General features: G+C 42.1%; 2 long non-coding RNA genes across 2 annotated transcripts; both read left to right on the forward strand.

Moving 5' to 3' along the window:
* Positions 1–898: 898 nt before the first annotated feature.
* LOC125291045 lies at positions 899–1,502 on the forward strand. Its single transcript, XR_007192909.1, has 2 exons — positions 899–1,192; positions 1,457–1,502. It is a non-coding gene; the product is annotated as an uncharacterized LOC125291045 (long non-coding RNA).
* Positions 1,503–15,521: 14,019 nt separating this feature from the next.
* On the forward strand, positions 15,522–15,995 carry LOC125291181. Its single transcript, XR_007192942.1, has 2 exons — positions 15,522–15,685; positions 15,950–15,995. It is a non-coding gene; the product is annotated as an uncharacterized LOC125291181 (long non-coding RNA).
* Positions 15,996–19,887: the final 3,892 nt, after the last annotated feature.

The raw sequence follows: 19,887 nt of genomic DNA on the forward strand, positions 1-19,887 counted from the left end.
GAGCTGTGTGGTATGAGGTATTCAGTCCCTGATTTAATGACACCGAACTAACAATGCGAGCATTAAGCTACTTATCTTGTCAGGGTTATATTGTGTACACAGAGACTGTTCAAGATATCGTGGGCTTCAATGCCCAGACTGATTGTTTGCATAATGAGGCTGACCATGTTAGTTGCTTTAGGCTAATTAATGGTGAGAGGAGGTTATTGTTAATGAACTTGGGCTCAGGCTCTTTTGTTTGTGTTTCATTATATCAACTCAATATACAGTATTTAGAATTCAGCAGGCCACTTTAATTGTTCATGTAATTAATAATTGCTAATATTTACTGTTACCACTTGCATGGTGTCTCAGTTAGTTAGTGCAGTGTGTATGCATGCCTTTAGAGCAAACAGCACCATACAGAAACAATAACAGTAGTCATATTCTTTAAACCGTGCCTACACAATATGCAATTTCAATTTTAATTTAACTTTTCATTCACAAACTAAGACACATCACTAGATGTTGTTTTTTTTGTCCCCCACTCCCCCTACACACACAAATTTGATGATTATGTTGCCTATGTTTATAGCATCTCATCTAAGCATTACCCCGCCAATTTTCAATGCATCAAATCATTTTGAGAACATGTTGTTACAAAAAGTAACAATGTGAGAAAAAAAAACCTAGATGTACCGCATAGCGGTACAAAATATGACCGCCGCTCAGTCCTGTACATCCGTTCCGCGAAAATATATCACACTTCAATTTGTCTCCATATTTTACTCCATCCCCCACTCTTGAAACTTTTGTGTATGCTTGTTTGGCATGTCTGAGTGTGTGTGTGCGCGGCTGCACAGAAAGTAGCCTACTGGTGCTGAAAAGGTGAATAGATTGTAGAATAGCTGTAATTGACCATAGTTTGAGACTTTTATTTTGAAATTACACAGGACAGGGGTAAGGAGATTCAGCGCGCGGCAAGCTTTGTTAGACAAGTCAGACATTTTTTCTCTCTTGCGTGAACATACACCACATACGCACAGGAACACCTTTTCTCATTGTTTTACTTGAAGATTTATGTGTACATCACCGTTACGGATTACATTTTAGCATATTATGTTCGTGTTAAGTCTGTTTTGTGAACTACCTGCAAGGAGCTAATGGACAGCTAAATGAACTGCTAGTTTGCACCCTTGGAAAGTGGAGCGAGGTATGAAATCTTTAAGTATAATGTTCAGTTATCCAAGTGAACCTTGTAACGTAAAGTGTTAAATTATATTTGCAGTGTTTTCTTGAGTTATGAGTTGTCCACACGGGTGAATTTAATGTGAAAGTTGGCTTTATTGTAGCCTATTGCATTTACACGAGCATATTCTTCATTTATCATTTTGAGTATCCAGTTAATAATTGCATAAAACTATGCACTCTGTTTGTGTATTTTTATTTACTTGCTCTTGTGTGTATCATACTTTAGTTTCACGGTGCTGGAAGAGCGACAATAAATGTCATTGCACCCGTTTTCGTGACTCCTCTTCATTTCGGTTCCGAGGGCTGCTACAGTGAAACTCGTCACTACGCTGAGTCATCTACCACGCTCTGCCAGGATCAGCTTGCAAGACGTCAAAATGTCCATGGTCTACAGATAAGTCCACAATCAGAGACCGACAGAGTACAGGTTAAATTTAAGTGATCGTCAACATTGGACATTTTGATACATTGAACATGGTTTATGGAAATTGTGTATTAGCCTAGGCCTACAAGGTGATTGAGTAATTTCACGTACATTTTGTGACCTGAAAGATGAAAATAGACACTCCAAATAAGCAAGAAAAACGAAGGTGAATGCATTTCACTGTTTATTGTGTTAACCTGATTGAGTTTAAAAGAAGTGTATTGCTTGATTGTACATCATCAGTAATACTGTCTGATATAGTTTTTGTTGTTCTTTGCTTATCTTAGCATATCCTTGATGGGTAAATGTCTGAAGTGAGTGGTTATATAGTTTAAGATTTAGTTAAAGTCATAGATTTGAGTACAGACATACTACACTTACAAGCTTGTAACATAAACAGACACATAGATAAACAAGATGTCAGAACCCTCTGAAGAAGTAGACAAGATATTAGAACCCACTGAAGAAGCAGACAAGTCACCGCAGGGTCAGGTCTAGCTCTCGTGGAGCTTAATCTAACAGAAAAGGGCCAAGAATTACAAGAACAAGAAGCAAAGAAAAATGAGAAAGCATTCAACAAGACTTATGAGGTGTGGCGACAGACAGCAAGGGAAATAAGAACACAGCTAAAGTTGTGCTGCTCAGATGAAGAGCTTAGATCATGTAAAGTCAACATTGAATCTAAGCTCAACACAGTTGCTCAACATTATCAAGCTATGCAGAGAAACCATAGTACTACTTCAGACATTGTAAGTCGAATGGATGCATGTGGCACTATAACAGCAGAGATCTGTGAACTAGCCACCAGACGACTAAAAAAAAAAAAAAAATATTCATGAAGTTTTTAACGGTCAACTTGAAAAGGAAAGAGTGAGGATGACTTTAAATAAGCATGAGTATCGGGTCGGTCTTCGGTAAAACAAACACTGAAACTGTGTTCTCTGAGTCACCTGAAGAATTTGATAAGATCTCTAATGCCAACTCCACGGCATCTAGCAAACGTGCCGATGCTGAGGCTGAGCTTGCTGCCAGGTTAGAACAAGCAAAGTCCATGCAGGAACTACATGCTCAACAGTCAAGGCTTGATGAACTTGAGAGGAATGGAAAGCCATGGAGGCTGAAATTAAATTAAAAATAGGGAGAGAGAAAATAAAGTTACAACAACTACAAGCAGAGAGTGATGTAAAGGTAGCAGCAGCACGCGTGAAAGCTTACAATGACTGCGATAGCCTCATTCATGGTGGTGAAGAAACACACATCCAGATCCCACCAGACCACCAAATCACTGTCAAAACATTAAATGTACAAGCCACACCGTTCCAGCCTCATCAAACATCACAAGGAGCGTCGTCAAATCAGTCAGAAGTCAATCTAGCTCGAGAAATTGCTAGTTCATTCACTCTAAGTCGTCTACCTGTCCCAGAACCTACAACATTCACTGGTGACCCCTTGAAGTTTATCGATTGGCAATTATCCTTCAACGATTAATTGATCAGAAGCCCCTTCCAGTCGCTGAAAAATGCTCTATTTAAAGAGTTATCTTGCAGGAGAAGCACGCAAAGGCTGTGGAGGGATTTTTCTATCGAACGCAGATGATGCATATCAGGGTGCTTGGGCAGTCCTTCAAGATAGGTATGGGAATCCATTCATTGTTCAAAAGGCCTTTAGAGATAAGCTTGCAAAGTGGTCAAGATTTCTGCAAATGACCCAATTGCACTTAGAGACTTCGCTGATTTTCTTAAAGGATGTGCTGAGGCCATTCCCCATGTTAAGGGACTGAGCATTCTCGATGACTGTGAGGAGAATCACAAACTTCTTAAAAGGCTTCCCGAGTGGTTGGTCCGTAGGTGGAGTCATATTGTCGTGGAAGAATTAGATCAAAGTGGAAATTATCCCAGCTTTGCGCGCTTTACAGAGTTCCTGGCAAGGGAAGCCAGAATTGCATGCAACCCCATTGCTTCACCACTTCTGCTGAACATTAAAACAACAGAAAAGAGGGTTCCAAAGCGAGCCAAAGCCCTAAACACAGTCACTCAAACGAAAGACTCTCCCACTGAGACAGTAGAACAGTCAAGGGCATGGCTGCCTTGCTTATGTTGTCGGGATGAAACTCATGGTATTTTTAAATGTCCAACTTTTGCTGCAAAATCCATAGATGATAAAAGGGCTTTCATTTATGAACATCATCTTTGCTTCGGTTGCCTAAGAAAGGGACACACGCTACCAAAGAGTGTAAAAGGCGGCACACCTGCAGCACATGTGGTCGACGTCATCCTACATGCCTGCACATAGAAGGAAATATAAACTCAAATGAAAAAGCTACAAAGGACTCTGGAGCTGTAGGAGAACATAGGAATGAAGGAACCCACAAGGTTACATCATTTGCTTTGACACAACATGCCTCAGCCACCTCCAGCATTGTCCCAGTTCTTGTGTCTTCGGCACAGCACCGAAAAGGAAATTCTCACTTATGCATTGCTTGACACACAGAGTGACTCTACTTTCATATTGGAGGATCTAGCTGCAAGACTCAGTGTGACCACGCTTTTCAGTACAACTCAAGTTAAGCACCATGACCGCTGCCAATACAGTAATAGCAAGTAAGACTGTCAGTGGTCTACAGGTTAGAGGACTGAACTCGGAAACATACATCACAGTAAAACAGGCCTATACTCGAGACTTCATTCCAGTCGATAAGTCACACATTCCCACTAAGGGCACAGCACTCCAGTGGCCTCATTTGAACCACTTAAGAAACAAGATGCCACCATTGCAAGACTGTGAGGTGGGACTACTGATTGGTTACGACTGTCCGTCAGCACTGGCCCCCCTAGAGGTCATCTCAGGTAGTGAAAATGAGCCCTTTGCACAAAGGACTGCATTAGGCTGGAGTATCATAGGGTCAGCCAATCCCCACATGGACAGGCAGGGAAATCAAAGCTTTGTTCATCGAATCTCTGTGAAAGAAATCCCAGTGCCATCTGCTCCAGATGTGTTAAAGATTTTAGAATCGGACTTCAGCGAAAAGACCTATGAGGATAAATACGTGTCTCAGGATGATGTTCGATTCATTCAGTTTCTGAGTGACAACATTAAGCAAAAGGACAATGGACATTACGAAATGCCATTTCCCTTTAAAGGCACTGGTTTACCAGTTCTTCCAAATAACAAGAAGCTGGCCACTGTTAGGCTGCAACACCTGAAGAAAAGGTTGAAGTCAAACAAACAGTATTATGACCACTACATGGCCTTCATGAAAGACATCATAGACAGAGGTGATGCGGAACCAGCCCCAGCAGCTTCTGAGAGCGAGACTGTGTGGTACATTCCACATCATGGGGTATACCACCCCAGAAAGCCAGATAAACTTAGAGTTGTTTTTGATTGCTCTGCCAAGTTTAATGGGATGTCTTTGAATGACACACTACTAACTGGCCCTGATTTGATCAACTCTTTGGTGGGAGTTCTTCTCACGGTTTAGAAGAGAAGCTGTTGCTGTGATCTGCGACATTGAAAAAAATGTTTCATCAGTTCTCCGTTTTACCCGAATGCCGTAATTACCTGAAGTTCCTTTGGTGGGAGGGAGGTCAGTTGGAAGCAGAACCTCAAGAATATAGAATGACAGTCCACCTCTTCGGCGCTGCCTCCTCCCCAGGATGTGCCAATTTTGGACTCGGTACCTGGCAATAACAACATAAGACTGACCATCCCCCAGCATCAGCCTTTGTAGAGAATAATTTCTACGTGGACGATGGGTTAATCAGTGTTCCAACGGAGGAAGGGCTAAGGAGCTAATCATCAGAGCACAGGAACTTTGCAAAAGTGCAGGCTTGCGCTTGCATAAGTTTAACTCAAACCGAAGAGAGGTCCTTACCTGCGTAGCTCCATCAGAAAGAGCAGCAACTACTGACCCTCTCAATCTCAATCCAGACACCTTACCAGAAGGACACATACTTGGCATTCAGTGGTCCATGGAAACTGACACCTTTTTCTTTCAATATTGATGCCAAAGACCGCCCTCCAACTCGTCGTGGTATCCTGTCAGCTGTCGCCTCCCTCTATGATCCACTTGGGTTCGTGGGGCTCCATTCACCCTGAGAGGGAAATGTATCCTGCAAGAGCTGTGTCACCGAGGTGTTGGATGGGATGATCCCATTCCTGTAAGCCTTCAGTCACGGTGGGAGGAGGGAAGGATGGTCTCAGAAGGTTAAAGGAGATCACTATACCCGATGTAATGTTCCTCACAACCTCGGGTAACATTGTCAGGATTGAACTACACCACTTTGGCGGATGCCAGCAGTACAGGATATGGAGCGTGTTCCTACCTAAGGTACAGAAACAACAAAGGTGAGATCCATTGCAGTCTCAGAATGGCAAAGTCCAGAGTAGCTCCATCAAAGATCTTAAGTATCCCGAGATTGAACTCTCAGCTGCTGTCACCGCAGCCAGAATGAGCGCCATGTTAAAGACGGAACTTCAGATGAAAATTGATGAAGAATTTTTTTGACTGACTCTCAGGTGGTGCTAGCATACATCTGCAATGAAGCACCGAAGGTTCCACATGTTTGTGGCCAACCGTATCCAACTGATAAGAGGAAGTACAGATCCCAACCAATGGCACTATGTTGACACAACACAAAACCCGGGCTGACCACGCCTCGAGGCATTAACGAGAAGAAATCACCTCATCTAATTGGTTATCCGGGCCTAGATTTCTGTGGGAACAAGAAGTGCTCTTGCCACCTAAACCCCTCGACTGAATTGTTTGTCAGAGATCCAGAAGTCAAGGCAGCTCAATATTTGCAACCCAAGTCAGTGAACGAAAGTGATATCCTAAGCCGCTTGAACCGGTTTTTCTCCTGGACAAAGCTTGTGAAGGTGGTTGCAAGAATCAAGAGAGTTGGATCTAAGAAACCTCACAACATGTTGAATGTGTGTCCATTATTGGTCCAACAACAAGCCTTCTCTGAAGAGATAAAGGTACTTCAAACAAGTCACAAGGGCAAGTGTCTCCCAAGTTCAAGTCCCCTTTTAAGCCTGGACCCCATGCTAGATGAAGGACTGCTTTGTGTTGGTGGGAGACTGAAAGAGTCAGCCCTCAGTGAAGAACTAAAGCACCCCATTATCTTCCCAAGGGACAGCCACATCACTGAGTTGGTTATAGCTCATTACCATGCCCAGATCTGTCATCAGGGACGAAATCAAACATTGATGGAGCTACGAGCCAATGGTTTTGGATCCATGGTGGGAGTAAGACTATTGCCAAGTTTGTTCACAGATGTATAAAATGCCGAAAGCTTAGACTGACCTACAGAGGAGCAAAAATGTCCGACCTTCCAAAGGAACGCTGCCAAGCTTCAGACCCCTTTACATTCTGTGGGATGGACTGCTTCGGTCCATTTGTTGTTAAGAAAGGTCGTAAAGATTACAAAAGCGATATGGGCTTATCTTCACATGTTTGTATTCACGAGCAGTCCACATTGAAATGCTTGAAGATATGTCTACGGACTGTCTTATCAATGCCATAAGATGCTTTGTCAGTCTGAGAGGAGCAGTCAGTCAACTCCGCTGTGACCAGGGCACAAATTTCACGAGACTAGAAATGAGCTCAAGGAAGCCCTTAAGCAATGTGATACAAAAGGCACTGGAAGCCTTCCTGGCAGAAAAACAATGTGAGTTCATCTTCACGCGCCTTCCGCCAGTCATGCAGGGAGGCATCTGGGAGCGACAAATTCAACCATTCGAATGTGTTGAATGCTACTGTTGCGCAGTGTCCAGGTAGACTAGATGACTCTTCTCTCAGAACACTATTCTATGAAGCAATGGCCATTGTCAACAGTCGCCCATTAAACGGAAGGAATCAATGACCCTCACTCATTAGAGCCCTTAACTCCAAATCACCTGCCTTGATGAAATCCAAAGTCACTTTGCCACCGCCTGGGAAGTTTGTCAGGGGATTTGTATGCTGTAAAAAGGTGGCGCAGGGTACAATACCTTGTTGAGCAGTTCTGGAGCAGGTGGAAAAGAGAATACCTCCTGAATATTTCCATAAGACAAAAGTGGCACTTACCTCGGCGAAATCTAAAGGTAAATGACCTTGTCATCATCAAGGATGACCTGCTCGCAAGGAATGAGTGGCGTCTTGGACGAGTGATTGACGTCACAGAAGGAAGTGATGGGTTAGTTCGTCGTGTAAAGGTACTAGTAGGAGATCGGAATCTGACAGGAAAGGGACACTACACTTTTAAAACTTCAATTATAGAAAGACCCATTCAAAAATTAGTCTTGCTACTGGAAGCTCAGTAAATGATTTCCAACACAAGCCACTTACCTCAGACATGTTTAGGTCACATGTGGAATGTTTTTTTTGTTTTGTTGTTGTGTGTGTGTACTAATGTGGCCTAGAAATTATGACTGATTCATTGTTCATTTTCATGTTTGTACCTCATTCATCATAACATGATTTTGGTGGGAGTGTAATTGACCATAGTTTGAGACTTTTGTATTTTGAAATTACACAGGACAGGGGTAAGGAGATTCAGCTGCAAGCTTTGTTAGACAAGTCAGACATTTTTTTTCTCTCTTGCGTGAACATACACCACATACGCATTGCAGGAACACCTTTTCTCATTGTTTTATTTGAAGATTTATGTACATCACCGTTCATGGATTACATTTTAGCATATTATGTTCGTGTTAAGTCTGTTTTGTGAACTACCTGCAAGGAGCTAATGGACAGCTAAATGAACTGCTAGTTTGCACCCTTGGAAAGTGGAGCGAGGTATGAAATCTTTAAGTATAATGTTCAGTTATCCAAGTGAACCTTGTAACGAAAGTGTTAAATTATATATTTGCAGTGTTTTCTTGAGTTATGAGTTGTCCACACGGGTAATTTAATGTGAAAGTTGGCTTTATTGTAGCCTATTGCATTTACACGAGCATATTCTTTCATTTATCATTTTGAGTATCCAGTTAATAATTGCATAAAACTATGCACTCTGTTTGTGTATTTTTATTTACTTGCTCTTGTGTGTATCATATCTTTAGTTTCTTACGGTGCTGGAAGAGCGACAATGTCATTGCACCCGTTTTTCGTGACTCCTCTTCATTTCGGGTTCGAGGGCTGCTACAGTGAAACTTCGGCCACTACGCTTGAGTCATCTACCACGCTCTGCCAGGATCATTGTAAGACGTCAAAATGTCCATATTCTAAGATAAGTCCACAATCAGAGACCGACAGAGTACAGGTTAAATTTAAGTGATCAACATTGGACATTTTGATACATTGAACATGGTTTATGGAAATTGTGTATTAGCCTTAGCCTACAAGGTGATTGAGTAATTTTTAATGGACATTTTGTGAATCTGAAAGATGAAAAATAGATTAATTCAAATAAGCAAGAAAAAAAACGAAGGTGAATGCATTTCACTGTTTATTGTGTTAACCTTGATTGAGTTTAAAAGAAGTGTATTGCTTGATTGTACATCATCAGTAATACTGTCTGATATAGTTTTTGTTGTTCTTTGTTTATCTTAGCATATCCTTGATGGGTAAATGTCTGAAGTGAGTGGTTATATAGTTTAAGATTTAGTTAAAGTCATAGATTTGAGTACAGACATACTACACTTACAAGCTTGTAACATAAACAGACACATAGATAAACAAGATGTCAGAACCCTCTGAAGAAGTAGACAAGATATTAGAACCCACTGAAGAAGCAGACAAGTCACCGCAGAGGTCAGGTCTAGCTCTGGAGCTTAATCTAACAGAAAAGGGCCAAGAATTACAAGAACAAGAAGCAAAGAAAAAATGAGAAAGCATTCAACAAGACTTATGAGGTGTGGCGACAGACAGCAAGGGAAATAAGAACACAGCTAAAGTTGTGCTGCTTCAGATGAAGAGCTTAGATCATGTAAAGTCAACATTGAATCTAAGCTCAACACAGTTGCTCAACATTATCAAGCTATGCAGAGAAACCATAGTACTACTTCAGACATTGTAAGTCGAATGGATGCATGTGGCACTATAACAGCAGAGATCTGTGAACTAGCCACCAGACGACTAAAAAATATTCATGAAGTTTTTAACGGTCAACTTGAAAAGGAAAGAGTGAGGATGACTTTAAATAAGCATGAGTACGAATCGGTCTTCGGTAAAACAAACACTGAAACTGTGTTCTCTGAGTCACCTGAAGAATTTGATAAGATCTCTAATGCCAACTCCACGGCATCTAGCAAACGTGCCGATGCTGAGGCTGAGCTTGCTGCCAGGTTAGAACAAGCAAAGTCCATGCAGGAACTACATGCTCAACAGTCAAGGCTTGATGAACTTGAGAGTGAATGGAAAGCCATGGAGGCTGAAATTAAATTAAAAATAGGGAGAGAAAAATAAAGTTACAACAACTACAAGCAGAGAGTGAAGTAAAGGTAGCAGCAGCGCGCGTGAAAGCTTACAATGACTGCGATAGCCTCATTCATGGTGGTGAAGAAACACACATCCAGATCCCACCAGACCACCAAATCACTGTCAAAACATTAAATGTACAAGCCACACCGTTCCAGCCTCATCAAACATCACAAGGAGCTGCCGTCAAATCAGTCAGAAGTCAATCTAGCTCGAAATTGCTAGTTCATTCACTCTAAGTCGCCTACCTGTCCCAGAACCTACAACATTCACTGGTGACCCCTTGAAGTTTATCGATTGGTAATATCCTTCAACGCATTAATTGATCAGAAGCCCCTTCCAGTCGCTGAAAAAATGCTCTATTTAAAGAGTTATCTTGCAGGAGAAGCACGCAAGGCTGTGGAGGGATTTTTCTATCGGAACGCAGATGATGCATATCAGGGTGCTTGGGCAGTCCTTCAAGATAGGTATGGGAATCCATTCATTGTTCAAAAGGCCTTTAGAGATAAGCTTGCAAAGTGGCCGAAGATTTCTGCAAATGACCCAATTGCACTTAGAGACTTCGCTGATTTTCTTAAAGGATGTGCTGAGGCCATTCCCCATGTTAAGGGACTGAGCATTCTCGATGACTGTGAGGAGAATCACAAACTTCTTAAAAGGCTTCCGAAAGTGGTTGGTCCGTAGGTGGAGTCGTATTGTCGGGAAGAATTAGATCAAAGTGGAAATTATCCCAGCTTTGCGCGCTTTACAGAGTTCCTGGCAAGGGAAGCCAGAATTGCATGCAACCCCATTGCTTCACCACTTCTGCTGAACATTAAAACAACAGAAAAGAGGGTTCCAAAGCGCAGCCAAAGCCCTAAACACAGTCACTCAAAACGAAAGACTCTCCCACTGAGACAGTAGAACAGTCAAGGGCATGGCTGCCTTGCTTATGTTGTCGGGATGAAACTCATGGTATTTTTAAATGTCCAACTTTGCTGCAAAATCCATAGATGATAAAAGGGCTTTCATTTATGAACATCATCTTTGCTTCGGTTGCCTAAGAAAGGGACACGTTACCAAAGAGTGTAAAAGGCGGCACACCTGCAGCACATGTGGTCGACGTCATCCTACATGCCTGCACATAGAAGGAAATATAAACTCAAATGAAAAAAGCTACAAAGGACTCTGGAGCTGTAGGAGAACATAGGAATGAAGGAACCCACAAGGTTACATCATTTGCTTTGACACAACATGCCTCAGCCACCTCCAGCATTGTCCCAGTTCTTGTGTCTTCGGCGACAGCACCGAAAAAGGAAATTTCACTTATGCATTGCTTGACACACAGAGTGACTCTACTTTCATATTGGAGGATCTAGCTGCAAGACTCAGTGTGACCACGTTTTCAGTACAACTCAAGTTAAGCACCATGACCGCTGCCAATACAGTAATAGCAAGTAAGACTGTCAGTGGTCTACAGGTTAGAGGACTGAACTCGGAAACATACATCACAGTAAAACAGGCCTATACTCGAGACTTCATTCCAGTCGATAAGTCACACATTCCCACTAAGGGCACAGCACTCCAGTGGCCTCATTTGAACCACTTAAGAAACAAGATGCCACCATTGCAAGACTGTGAGGTGGGACTACTGATTGGTTACGACTGTCCGTCAGCACTGGCCCCCCTAGAGGTCATCTCAGGTAGTGAAAATGAGCCCTTTGCACAAAGGACTGCATTAGGCTGGAGTATCATAGGGTCAGCCAATCCCCACATGGACAGGCAGGGAAATCAAAGCTTTGTTCATCGAATCTCTGTGAAAGAAATCCCAGTGCCATCTGCTCCAGATGTGTTAAAGATTTTAGAATCGGACTTCAGCGAAAAGACCTATGAGGATAAATACGTGTCTCAGGATGATGTTCGATTCATTCAGTTTCTGAGTGACAACATTAAGCAAAAGGACAATGGACATTACGAAATGCCATTTCCCTTTAAAGGCACTGGTTTACCAGTTCTTCCAAATAACAAGAAGCTGGCCACTGTTAGGCTGCAACACCTGAAGAAAAGGTTGAAGTCAAACAAACAGTATTATGACCACTACATGGCCTTCATGAAAGACATCATAGACAGAGGTGATGCGGAACCAGCCCCAGCAGCTTCTGAGAGCGAGACTGTGTGGTACATTCCACATCATGGGGTATACCACCCCAGAAAGCCAGATAAACTTAGAGTTGTTTTTGATTGCTCTGCCAAGTTTAATGGGATGTCTTTGAATGACACACTACTAACTGGCCCTGATTTGATCAACTCTTTGGTGGGAGTTCTTCTACGGTTTAGAAGAGAAGCTGTTGCTGTGATCTGCGACATTGAAAAAATGTTTCATCAGTTCTCCGTTTTACCCGAATGCCGTAATTACCTGAAGTTCCTTTGGTGGGAGGGAGGTCAGTTGGAAGCAGAACCTCAAGAATATAGAATGACAGTCCACCTCTTCGGCGCTGCCTCCTCCCCAGGATGTGCCAATTTTGGACTCCGGTACCTGGCACAACAACATAAGACTGACCATCCCCTAGCATCAGCCTTTGTAGAGAATAATTTCTACGTGGACGATGGGTTAATCAGTGTTCCAACGGAGGAAGGGGCTAAGGAGCTAATCATCAGAGAACAGGAACTTTGCAAAGTGCAGGCTTGCGCTTGCATAAGTTTAACTCAAACCAAGAGAGGTCCTTACCTGCGTAGCTCCATCAGAAAGAGCAGCAACTACTGACCCTCTCAATCTCAATCCAGACACCTTACCAGAAGGACACATACTTGGCATTCAGTGGTCCATGGAAACTGACACCTTTTCTTTCAATATTGATGCCAAAGACCGCCCTCCAACTCGTCGTGGTATCCTGTCAGCTGTCGCCTCCCTCTATGATCCACTTGGGTTCGTGGCTCCATTCACCCTGAGAGGGAAATGTATCCTGCAAGAGCTGTGTCACCGAGGTGTTGGATGGGATGATCCCATTCCTGTAAGCCTTCAGTCACGGTGGGAGGAGTGGAAGGATGGTCTCAGAAGGTTAAAGGAGATCACTATACCCCCATGTAATGTTCCTCACAACCTCGGGTAACATTGTCAGGATTGAACTACACCACTTTGGCGGATGCCAGCAGTACAGGATATGGAGCGTGTTCCTACCTAAGGTACAGAAACAACAAAGGTGAGATCCATTGCAGTCTCGTAATGGCAAAGTCCAGAGTAGCTCCATCAAAGATCTTAAGTATCCCGAGATTGGAACTCTCAGCTGCTGTCACCGCAGCCAGAATGAGCGTCATGTTAAAGACGGAACTTCAGATGAAAATTGATGAAGAATTTTTTTGGACTGACTCTCAGGTGGTGCTAGCATACATCTGCAATGAAGCACGAAGGTTCCACATGTTTGTGGCCAACCGTATCCAACTGATAAGAGGAAGTACAGATCCCAACCAATGGCACTATGTTGACACAACACAAAACCCGGCTGACCACGCTTCGAGAGGCATTAACGCAGAAGAAATCACCTCATCTAATTGGTTATCCGGGCCTAGATTTCTGTGGGAACAAGAAGTGCTCTTGCCACCTAAACCCTCGACTGAATTGCTTGTCAGAGATCCAGAAGTCAAGGCAGCTCGAATATTTGCAACCCAAGTCAGTGAAACGAGTGATATCCTAAGCCGCTTGAACCGGTTTTTTCTCCTGGACAAAGCTTGTGAAGGTGGTTGCAAGAATCAAGAGAGTTGGATCTAAGAAAACCTCACAACATGTTGAATGTGTGTCCATTGGCTGGTCCAACAACAAGCCTTCTCTGAAGAGATAAAGGTACTTCAAACAAGTCACAAGGGCAAGTGTCTCCCAAGTTCAAGTCCCCTTTTTTGCCTGGACCCCATGCTAGATGAAGGACTGCTTTGTGTTGGTGGGAGACTGAAAGAGTCAGCCCTCAGTGAAGAACTAAAGCACCCCATTATCTTCCCAAGGGACAGCCACATCACTGAGTTGGTTATAGCTCATTACCATGCCCAGATCTGTCATCAGGGACGAAATCAAACATTGATGGAGCTACGAGCCAATGGTTTTTGGATCCATGGTGGGAGTAAGACTATTGCCAAGTTTGTTCACAGATGTATAAAATGCCGAAAGCTTAGACGACCTACAGAGGAGCAAAAAATGTCCGACCTTCCAAAGGAACGCTGCCAAGCTTCAGACCCCTTTACATTCTGTGGGATGGACTGCTTCGGTCCATTTGTTGTTAAGAAAGGTCGTAAAGATTACAAGCGATATGGGCTTATCTTCACATGTTTGTATTCACGAGCAGTCCACATTGAAATGCTTGAAGATATGTCTACGGACTGTCTTATCAATGCCATAAGATGCTTTGTCAGTCTGAGAGGAGCAGTCAGTCAACTCCGCTGTGACCAGGGCACAAATTTCGTCGGAGCTAGAAATGAGCTCAAGGAAGCCCTTAAGCAATGTGATACAAAGGCACTGGAAGCCTTCCTGGCAGACAAACAATGTGAGTTCATCTTCAATGCGCCTTCCGCCAGTCATGCAGGAGGCATCTGGGAGCGACAAATTCGAACCATTCGGAATGTGTTGAATGCTACTGTTGCGCAGTGTCCAGGTAGACTAGATGACTCTTCTCTCAGAACACTATTCTATGAAGCAATGGCCATTGTCAACAGTCGTCCATTAAACGTGGAAGGAATCAATGACCCTCACTCATTAGAGCCCTTAACTCCAAATCACCTCGTCTTGATGAAATCCAAAGTCGCCTTGCCACCGCCTGGGAAGTTTGTCAGGGAGGATTTGTATGCTGTAAAAAGGTGGCGCAGGGTACAATACCTTGTTGAGCAGTTCTGGAGCAGGTGGAAAAGAGAATACCTCCTGAATATTTCCATAAGACAAAAGTGGCACTTACCTCGGCGAAATCTAAAGGTAAATGACCTTGTCATCATCAAGGATGACCTGCTCGCAAGGAATGAGTGGCGCCTTGGACGAAAGGATTGACGTCACAGAAGGAAGTGATGGGTTAGTTCGTCGTGTAAAGGTACTAGTAGGAGATCGGAATCTGACAGGAAAGGGACACTACACTTTTAAAACTTCAATTATAGAAAGACCTATCCAAAAATTAGTCTTGCTACTGGAAGCTCAGTAAATGATTTCCAACACAAGCCACTTACCTCAGACATGTTTAGGTCACATGTGGAATGTTTTTTTTTGTTTTGTTGTTGTTGTGTGTGTGTACTAATGTGGCCTAGAAATTATGACTGATTCATTGTTCATTTTCATGTTTGTACCTCATTCATCATAACATGATTTGGTGGGAGTGTAATTGACCATAGTTTGAGACTTTTATTTTGAAATTACACAGGACAGGGGTAAGGAGATTCAGCGCCAAAGCAAGCTTTGTTAGACAAGTCAGACATTTTTTCTCTTGGCGTGAACATACACCACATAATGCACAGGAACACCTTTTCTCATTGTTTTACTTGAAGATTTATGTGTACATCACCGTTACGGATTACATTTTAGCATATTATGTTCGTGTTAAGTCTGTTTTGTGAACTACCTGCAAGGAGCTAATGGACAGCTAAATGAACTGCTAGTTTGCACCCTTGGAAAGTGGAGCGAGGTATGAAATCTTTAAGTATAATGTTCAGTTATCCAAGTGAACCTTGTAACGTAAAGTGTTAAATGATATTTGCAGTGTTTTCTTGAGTTATGAGTTGTCCACACGGGTGAATTTAATGTGAAAGTTGGCTTTATTGTAGCCTATTGCATTTACACGAGCATATTCTTCATTTATCATTTTGAGTATCCAGTTAATAATTGCATAAAACTATGCACTCTGTTTGTGTATTTTTATTTACTTGCTCTTGTGTGTATCATACTTTAGTTTCACGGTGCTGGAAGAGCGACAATAAATGTCATTGCACCCGTTTTCGTGACTCCTCTTCATTTCGGTTCCGAGGGCTGCTACAATAGCCAAAGAAGATGTAGCATTGTTATAAAACCTTTAAACTCTCTAAACAATCACAAGTAGGGCAGTTCATCAGTTCATCCATTGCAACTGGATTGATGAAAGGTCACTTACACCTGTAGGCTACATTGTATTTGGGAAAAGCAAAAGGTATCAGCATAATGGTATTTATTTATTTACTTATTTATTTATGAACAAAAACATACCTGTCAGTTCCATGCCGTTTTCAACAGCTATCAAAAACAAAGGTCATTTTTGGATGGATGGATTTTTTGTGAATGTTTCTTCTTCTACATAAGATTTCAGTCATCTTTAGTTCATGTAATACTTTATTGTCAATGCACAAATTAAGTAACAGTAGTCTGAAACGTTATTGTTAATGCACAAATTAAGTAACAGTAGTCTGAAACGAAATGCTGTTTTACATCTAACCAGTGGTGCAAATAACTGACATGTACAAATGGGCCTTGATGAAATGCGTCGCTAGACTGTTCATACACATTTTAACGGGCCAAAGTTGAAGAGCTGTTGTCCGTTATTGTTCGTGCAAATATAGGCTGATTCATGTTCCCTTGCATTGTGTAACTGAGGTCCATGGCTAGTCTGGCTTTCACCAGACCAAGCTCAATCTTTTAAGAAATCAAAAATAAATAGCGGGCAGATCAGGCTGGGTTCACCCAGCCTAGTCCATAGGCACCGGTATCGCTTAATTTTCCGATTGAGATATCCACGCCTGGCTATTCTAAATGCAAAAATGCATCAGGGAGTTATGACAAAACTGTAACTAACAAACTAGATCCTAATAGAAAGCTGTTAGCTTCCCTAAGCTACAGGTAGGCTTATAAGGTAGGCTAGGCCTATTTACAACATAAATTGTCAATAGGCTATGCTGGCGACACAAATAAAATCTCCTTTGGAAATCAATGGCTTACGCCTTACAGTATCAAGCGGACTTAAACTGCCATATCGTGGCGAAAAGTTGTAATAAAATTCACGCAGCTCCATGAGTCAAAGAAAGCGCGAATGAAGTAGCCACTTCTAAATGGGACCCACTACACAGTGGCTTAAGGTGTGTTGCTAAAGCAGCTATAATGAAATGAAGGTGTCATTGTTTGGATACTTCACACACACGTGCTTTTTAATTTCACAGAGTACAAAATCTTCCATTGCACAGAATGATTTTTGTAGCACGTGCAACAAATGACAGTCGAAAGATACAATTACAGTGCTGCTATCAATTTGCTTGGTATAACTGCATTTATAGTTTTCTACAAATGCAATCAATCAAATTGGCCTCCATCACTCAACCAATTTCATTTCGATGCTCTGTTTCAGTGTTTACATGTTTAAGGTCATTGTTTGGCTGATCGGGCATTTCCTGAAAAAAAAAAAGAAACACACATACGGAGAAGAAGAAACACTTAGTTCAGAAGAGAGGTTCATCCACTTCAAATATAGTACACTTGGTTAAAACAAAAACAATATTTTCTAGCCAAGAGGAGGTGGGAGTAAATGGGTGAGTTAGAGAGACTGAGACAGAGCAAACATAGATGCCTAAATTGTGTGATGACACAGGGCGTGGGTGAGACAGGATATATCACCTATAAAACACCACCAGAAACTCACTGAGGAATATCACTCGAGGTGCATGTATGGCTCCTTTGGGGTGTCACATTATATCAGTTTGTTGCTGCTAGCAAAAGGTCTTGCCAAGATGGATCCTGTCACTCTCTCTGCTTCAGTCAGACAGCAAGCCACCTCAGTATACGTGGGAGTTTTCACAAGGAAATATGCCAACGTGTCCATAGTGTCTGGATACTTTTTTTCTTTCTGCTTCCTTTTGTGACTTAGTGGTGGTTAGTGAGGTGCCCCCTACACTGAGAAGTGCTATGTAAATGCAATGTATTGTTGATGTTGTTGCTGTTGTTGTAGTTGTTGTTGTTAGCATTGGGAATGAGAGCACTTGGGAGCAATGGGAGCATTTAGCCAAAGCGCACACAACAGAGCCCGTGCTCCAGTTAACTCTCCCATCCCCACCCAGGTCCACCTGCCCACCAGTCACCCTCTCTGCCCCCTCATCAGATCCCTCATCCCTGCTCAACATGAACACATCATCATCATACAGTACATGAACAATATGAACAATATGTGTTTCTCAACATTCTTAATCTAGTGGGTTTTTTTCAGTACTCATGAGTTCAGTACTCATGATCATTAGGACTCATAAGTCCTAGCCTTATGTCTCCAATGACATCTAAGCATATATACACTAAGCCCTAAATAATCCCATATTTCTGCATCTGAAACTACATTCAAATACACACAAATCCTCAGTCATAGAGTTTAACCAGAACTATTTTGCAGGTTTCAGGTTTCAAGCTATCTGTATCACTGTCAGTTTTCTGGTGTTCTGTTGTATGGTAGTGGTGTATGAGACATGCTTTCATCCTGATTTTTCATGATGTGTTTAATATGGCATGTGTTACGTGTGTTTATGTGACATCAAAGCCTCACATAACTTCAGGTATGTTGTTTGCATCATTTTTAATCATGGAGAGTCTCTAGAGGCTTTTATTTATTTCTTTAATTTACAAGGAGACATCTGGGATTTGATCCAATGACTTGAGAATTAAGGAATTAAATAATCATACACAGAAAATAATTTATTGCTCTTTGAATTAATAACCACCTCATTGTATCCAGCAGAGAGCACTGCCATTTCAGAATTTATATTGTAGTGGTTGAAGTTAAGCACCTGGGTATTTCAATTATTAAATTTAATTATGTTTGTGTATTTTCATTGTGTATTTCGGTTGGTCCTCACTGTGACTGGCAAGTCAATCGTTGAAATAGTTGACACTACTAAAGCTCATGGTGGTTGTTACTTTGTAACTTGGCGACAGTGATGTAGTACTCGAATCCAGTCTCGGACTCGAGACCGATTTCTGCTTACTCGGACTTGACTCGGACTTGTTCCTTCAAAGACTCACTCTTGTTCTCGGACCACAGTGGGAGGAGAAGGACTCGTAATTTCAGACCGAGTCATCGAGACCAACGCATTTTTTATGTTCATATAAAAAAAAAAAACACAACACATAAAAACAATAATAATAAAATGCAATGTTGATGGGCATTATTTGAAAATGACATCCGATGGTGCAATGCAAAGATACTGCCATCTGTAGGGTAGGAATTTCACGGCGGCCATGTTGTTTCCCCTTGTGTTGGCCTTGGTGCCCCCTTCTTTCAATATTCTGAAATATAAATAAATATAGCCTAGACATATTAGATGATCAGAGGATGTACAGTTATATGGAATATGTCATGTTTTTGTAATGTTTCATACAGTGATGCAGGTCTACTGCTGTGAATAGGCTGAATACAACTTTGATTATTTTATAGCCTACTACTGTATAGTTAACTTTGGCCTTGGTGCCCTGACATGTGGCCTTTGTGCCCCCCAACAAATATGCCCAACTGAAGGCCAAGTGGCCTTGATGGTGACCCTAAAATGGTGAAATTCCAAGCCTGGGCCTAACTGTTGATTATTACTGTAACTGGGGTGATATTAAATCATGAATATGAAAACTGGGGTCTCGACTCGGTCTCGCCCCTTCAAAGACTCGGTCTTGTCTCGGACTCGGCATAGGCGGTCTCGTCCCCATCACTACTTGGCGATATACTGTATTTAATGATTTCAACGATGCCATTTTTGCCATTCCTTGACTTTCTTTTGGCTGCATACCCACAATATTATCAAAACATTTGGTGGAGTTTGTCCTCCATATGAGAGTTTTGTGCCTGCAGTTAACAGGTGTCTTGAACCCAAATATTTCTGAATACTTCATGCAGTC

This window comes from Alosa alosa, chromosome 2, assembly GCF_017589495.1.
Source record: "Alosa alosa isolate M-15738 ecotype Scorff River chromosome 2, AALO_Geno_1.1, whole genome shotgun sequence".
NCBI classification, from domain to species: Eukaryota; Metazoa; Chordata; class Actinopteri; order Clupeiformes; family Clupeidae; genus Alosa; species Alosa alosa.